This window comes from Meleagris gallopavo, chromosome 4 (genome assembly GCF_905368555.1).
Source record: "Meleagris gallopavo chromosome 4, MGAL_WU_HG_1.1, whole genome shotgun sequence".
In the NCBI taxonomy this organism is placed as follows: domain Eukaryota; kingdom Metazoa; phylum Chordata; class Aves; order Galliformes; family Phasianidae; genus Meleagris; species Meleagris gallopavo.
Window position 1 is genome coordinate 63,844,654 of NC_139407.1, and position 6,000 is coordinate 63,850,653.

Consider the following 6,000-nt stretch of genomic DNA (forward strand, 5'->3'; position numbering starts at 1 on the left):
TGCTCTTTGTGTTATGATATTTTGCTTTTGAGGAAATAAAATTTCCATCTCTCCTCACTCTTGGAAAGGGAATGTTTTAGAATCTCTTCACCTATTGCAATGAAGGGTCTAATGAAAAAATATTTTCCTGTATTAGATTGCGGTAAAGTAACTGATAAAATTGTCCTCAAAAAATGCAATTTCTCTCAATGAAAGAAAGGTTCCCACAAGAGCTGTGTGTAAATACAGTTTGATACTGAATTTAAGCCTTATTCTAGACCCCCACTGAAGGAAGGCCGCCTTCAGTTGATCCACATATAAATATGTATCTGCAAGATAGGAAGATGTAGGCAGTCAAGGGTGATGCCAGTTCCAGACTTCCTTCTGGGCTGTAGACTAGGAAGCTCATGTACCTTAAGCACTGCAGGTCTTACCATATTGGTTTCAGTCAAACTTTGGGAGTGGAAACATCTTCAGTCATAAATGAGTCTGGACACATACAATTCTGGCACCCCAAGTCTTCTAATGCCCAGGAGCAATTATGGAAAGTAAATGAAAGAGAAGCCTCTAGATGAAATGATCTCACTGCTATTCTTACAGCTTTGGCTGTAGCAGAATCCCTACTGATTCTCTTACCAGATCTTCTGGCTGGGGTTTTAATGGGGGATAGACATGCAGAGATAGTATTTTCCTACTGATTACTTAAAATTCTCTTACACTAATTTCACGAAATAGTCTTGAAAAAAATATGTTACTAACCTAGAGCAGGAAGATAGCTATAACTTGTTGTATACCAGCCAGCTGCTATCAATCAGAACATTAATTTTTAAGTTTATGTACTTTCTTAACAGCTTTCTTTCAGTTAGTTATGAATTTCTGTTGATAGTAGATAATATCTTTCTCCATAGAAAATTTAATCTGGAAATGCTGGTGATTAAATGGCCACAATTTGTCTATGATTATATAGAGAGTTCTAGATCTTTAAGGACTTGAAAATTAAACTAACTGTGTGTCTTAGAAGGATAAGAAAAGTCCATCTCATTCATCCACTTAGTGATGTACCAAACACCTTGTCATTAAAGGAACAAGGGAAGAACTGGTTACAAGTCTCCTAAGAGAACTTTACTAACTTTCTTATTCACCACCTCAGCTCTTAGCAGTGATCTTATTAACATGCCCGCTACTGCTGTTCAGAGTTGTCCTCAGGCCATTGAACTGGAGCCATGAAGAGCAAACTGGATGTAAACCAGTTCTGCTTTCCTCAGCCCCTGACTTCCTGTGTGGATTACAGCCAGGCTGGATCTAAGCTGGCTCTGGTGGGATACTTTCAACCATAACAAACCAATTGTAAAGAAAAGAAAGAGCCACAGTGTGAGCTGGGAGATATTATACATCAAGAATACATGACGAAATACAAATAGAGCCTGGTGGATGCAGAAATACCTTTGCTGCCATTTCACTTGAGCCCCCAGCTATAAGCTGTGTCTCCTTTTGTTTCTTGTCTAATGGTGTAGGAGCCTGGTAACCATTTTGTGGTTATCAGAAGAGCTTCTGAGCTGCATAGGATCCAGCTCCTTCTGGTTTTTACCACCTGCAGCAAGTGGACGTGAACCCACAACATCCTTAACTGCATTCCAATCCAACCAAAACACAGGCGCTAATCATACGGTTACAAAGTCCTTCAGCTGCCTCAGATGGAAAGATTTATGTCCTCAAAGACTTGGCGAGCCCATTATTGCTCATTGTGTTTGCCTACAAGTTGCAAATGTTCTTTCCATTAAATTTTTAATGCAGCTGTGACTTGCCTCACTAAGCCCCAGGAAAACTGTAAAGGCACTGACTGTTACTATGAACTTATAATCTCTTGGCAAAAGCAGTGTGTGCAAGCACTGCGTGACAGTTCACACCACCCTACTCTGACTTCTATGTAAGAACCACATTTTTCTTTAAAGCAAGTGCATAGTTTTAATTTGCTTCAGTTGGAGGCCCGAGCCAGAGAAAAGAGTAAAATCGTCCAGTGAAGGCATAAGAGTTCAGTGAACATGTTTGAATCATGCATCATGGGTCTAGACATGGTTTACTGCTACTTATAAAATTCATTGCTCTTCTTATCTAGGGTTTCTCTTTTGCTCATTTTTTCTGAGTACTCATCATCTCACTATCAGTAGTCTTGAGGGGAAGTTTAATATTTCTTTTCCTTAGATTTTAACCCAAATCAGATTATATTTTTATGATACTGAATCTGTTAACTGAAGATACTTTTTTCATTCTGATTGTTTCTATTTAGGTAACATACCTCAAATTGTCTCTTCTCTTTAGCTTTCAGACCTCCTGTACGGGCATATCCAATGTGCCAAGCCTGATGCCAAACATCAGCAAACCACACGCATGGAGGCTGCCATCCAACCACAGGGAAAATTGTCAAATATTGTCAGGAGGTTGTCTGTCTACCACCATCAGCACAGTGTGTAGAAGCCTGCACAAACCACCAGAGTTTGCCTCTTGCAGAAGATCCTGCATTCCTCTGAATCATGACTGTTTTCCCAAAGGCATCAGAAATGCTGAACACTGCCTAAGAAAAGGTGAAAACAGAGAGATGATATTGCCTCTAACTTTCAACCAGCAATTGGAAATAAAATCGGATGAGGTTTGCAGCTGGTAATCTGGGGACCATGGAGAAAAATCAGTGTGACCAATAAAAATGAAAACACTGTTCCTTTGTTTATCAAACAAATTAATAAGGGTTTTATGTATCAAAGACTATGTACTATGAAATAAACTCCAATGTTAAGTGAATTTATATAGCTTGCCTATGTTTTCATAGAGGCACACCCTTCATTCTTTATTACCTTTTACAAATGATTAGCTTAGCAGAAAAAAATCCATTTAAATTATTTTCAGATATAGACTTTTTTTTACGCCCCAAAAATGAGCTTTCTCCCTGACAACTGTGTACTTTCTAAGAGGAAAAAAATCACTTTAGTGTTAAAAATCAACCTATTGGAAGTTTGGTTATAGTTAATGCTAGTATTTTCAAACCTGTGTAGCTAAAACTAGACCTATAGAAGGAAAAATGAAAGAAAACCTAATTTGAAGATACAACAATTTATCTCAAATTTATGTATGCATTAAGAAGAGCCTATTGTGAGTACAAGGCATATTTCTTCTCTTCTCTAAAGGTGATATTTCAAAGTACTGAGCACCACCAGTGTTCATCCCAGTTAAATAAACTGAAACTGTAGGTATTCAAGACCTGTGAAACTAATTCACTTCTGCATAACTACTTAACTTTGAAAATTGTTACAGATGAAAGGGGTGAGATATTTAGCAGAGAGAAAAAAAAATCCTGGGAGTAAAAATATCCCAAGGCTTTGCAATAGCTTGGCAAAGGTATTTGCCATATGTGGTAGTATAGCAGAAATGCTGAGTCACAGCTTGAACCAGTGACTGAGCACCTGGTGGGAAGGCAGGGCCAACCCAGGGGAGCTCAGATGCATGCAAAGCACCTGAGTGACTGGAAGGGAAGAAGCCAGGATCCATCTCCACCCCTTCCCAGACCTCATTTAAGGGTTGGCAGTGGAGGCAAGGATATCTTACCGGAGATCCCTCTCTACCTGAGGCCTTCCAAAGGTGAGAAATTTATTTTCTTTGTTTCTATGCTCACAGGTGTTGCATTTGAGTAAGCCTTTACTTGCTGTAGCCTGAGTACTTATATGTTGTCCCTAAAATCAGATAGTGGATTTACTATGACAATAAGTTGATAACAAGTATGACTGTAAGGGTAGCAACAGAAAGGTGGGAAAAAACAAAGCAGTTGCACTGTGAGAAGATCACAGAATCGTAGGGGTTGGAAGGGACCTCCAGAGATCGTCGAGTCCAACCCCCCTGCCAAAGCAGGTTCCCTACACCAGGTCGCACAAGTAGGCTTAAGGAACATGGATATACGGCCCTGAACAACATGATTTAATGGTATGGTGGTAATGGTTTGATGGTTGGAGTAGATGATCGTTGGAGTAGTGGTCTTTTCAATTCAATCTTGGAAAGTTTTATTCCTCGATTTACTCCACCTTACAGCCTCACACAAAATCCAATCAGCAAGACTAAGGGAGAGTAATTTCCAGATTAATTATGTGTTTGCTAGTCAGTGTGCTGATCTGTCATAATACAAAAGCATGGGCTGCTGTATGGTCTGTGCATTAGAGAAGAAGTATGAAGAGGCTGTGGTCAACAGCTCTTTCAGATAACTGTTGCATACAGCACTGAAGTATGTTATGTGAAGGGCTGGAGCAAGGTGCTTTTGCTTTTAAGGATACTCGGAGGGTGGTGACACACTAGAACAGGTTGTACAGAGGTTGTGGATGCCCCATCCCTGAAGGCATTCAAGGCCATGCTGGATGTGGCTCTCGGCAGCCTGGTCTGGTGGTTGGCGACCCTGCCCATGGCAGGGCATTTGAAACCAGATGATCTTCAAGGTCCTTTTCAACCTAGGCTATTCTATGATACACTTTTTTTTTTTTTTTTCCCCCCCCCCCAAAGTCTGTGGATGCTATTGATGACTGTATATCAAGTGGAATTTTTCTTTACTCAGATTCCCATATTAAATGTCTGTCTTTGGTGCTTTTTGCAGATCCCAGTTCTTAAAGGACAGTATTTAGCATTTCTTGTTAAAGGTAAACTTGCACAACTGCTTCAGGATTTGAACAGTGTCTGTAATGATGACCAGAACAAGGTGACTTATAAATGACATACGCTTTGTGTCACTGAAACATAATGGAGCACTTTGCACCTCGTTCCGTCTAGTAGAATTAACCATGACCGTTGACTGTTCCATGGATTAGTTTAAACCATCCACTCATTCAATCTCACCTTTGTGACTGTGGTCTCAGTAGAGTTTACATGCATTATATAGAAAAGCATCATTGCTTTCACTGTGAAAATAACTAAATAACTTTCTACAATTACTACATAGCACAGGTTATCACCTCTCCTTCCGAGCCTAAAGATTTCTAAATCTATGTGAATTCACTGACTAAACAACGTTCCTGTGCAAGTCCATAACAGCAAAGTCACGTACCCAAATGCAAATTTAGTGACTAGAAGCAATGAATGTATTGTCTGAAAACAGCACTGTCATATAAAGATATGAAGTAGAGAGTATTTATTCACAGAACAACTTCTGTGAAATTTTCTTACAGATACTTTACAATTTACTTAAATTTTCATCAGTAGAAACGTCCCTGTTGGTATAATTACATCAATGATATGCCTATATCTCTTGACATATTTGCATCATTTAATAACCTTAGCATTAATTTGTTTTGAAATATTGTTTCCAGCTGTCTCTAGAGTGATTACCTCAAATGACATGAGCAGTGTTAATGCCTGGAAATATGTCATTTTAGCTTGTAGAAGTTTCTGTTCAAAGATTGTGTTGAAGTTGAATACGTTCACAGCTCTAATCTATGGTAAAAGTGCATGGCTTGTTTCCCTCTTTTATTTTTTTTAATCTAACATTATACTCTTTAGAACTCTCTGTAGTGTGATCTGGTTGTTCTTATAATTGTCTTGAACCATCCATTAATACATTTCTGGATGGATTAAGATCATTGTTGCCTCTATGATTTTTTTTTTTTTTTTTTCCTCTCTGATATGTATTCTTCTCCTCCATCCCTCATAAGCGGGACAAACCCTGCACATATCACTGGAATTATGTGCAAAAGCAATAAAGACCTCTGAGTTTGTCTTTGAGGCTTTTTGAACTTTATACAGAAATCTCTGTTGTGAGAGTTGTATATAAGCCACATAGTTTTGATACTTGTAGATATCTCCCAGAAGAAACTGTGACTGTTTTATCTTGTAAAATGCTCAGAAACTGCAGGAGTTCCCAAGATTCAGAGTAAAAATGTTTAGATGTCCTGTAAAAGACCAGAAATGCCTTTTATATATATCTTTATACACGATCATCGCAAACCAAACAGAGAAATCCTAAGAACAGCCTTTCCTTTAGTACTTTATTACTTT

The 6,000-nt window shown here is 38.7% G+C and overlaps 1 long non-coding RNA gene across 1 annotated transcript in view; it reads left to right on the forward strand.

The window, feature by feature from the left end:
- Positions 1–2,775, forward strand: part of LOC104910907 (uncharacterized) — an 85,501-nt gene extending 82,726 nt beyond the window's left edge. The window contains exon 14 of the long non-coding RNA XR_014883244.1: positions 2,299–2,775. This is a non-coding gene — a long non-coding RNA (uncharacterized LOC104910907). The remainder of the gene's footprint in view (positions 1–2,298) is intronic.
- Positions 2,776–6,000: the final 3,225 nt, after the last annotated feature.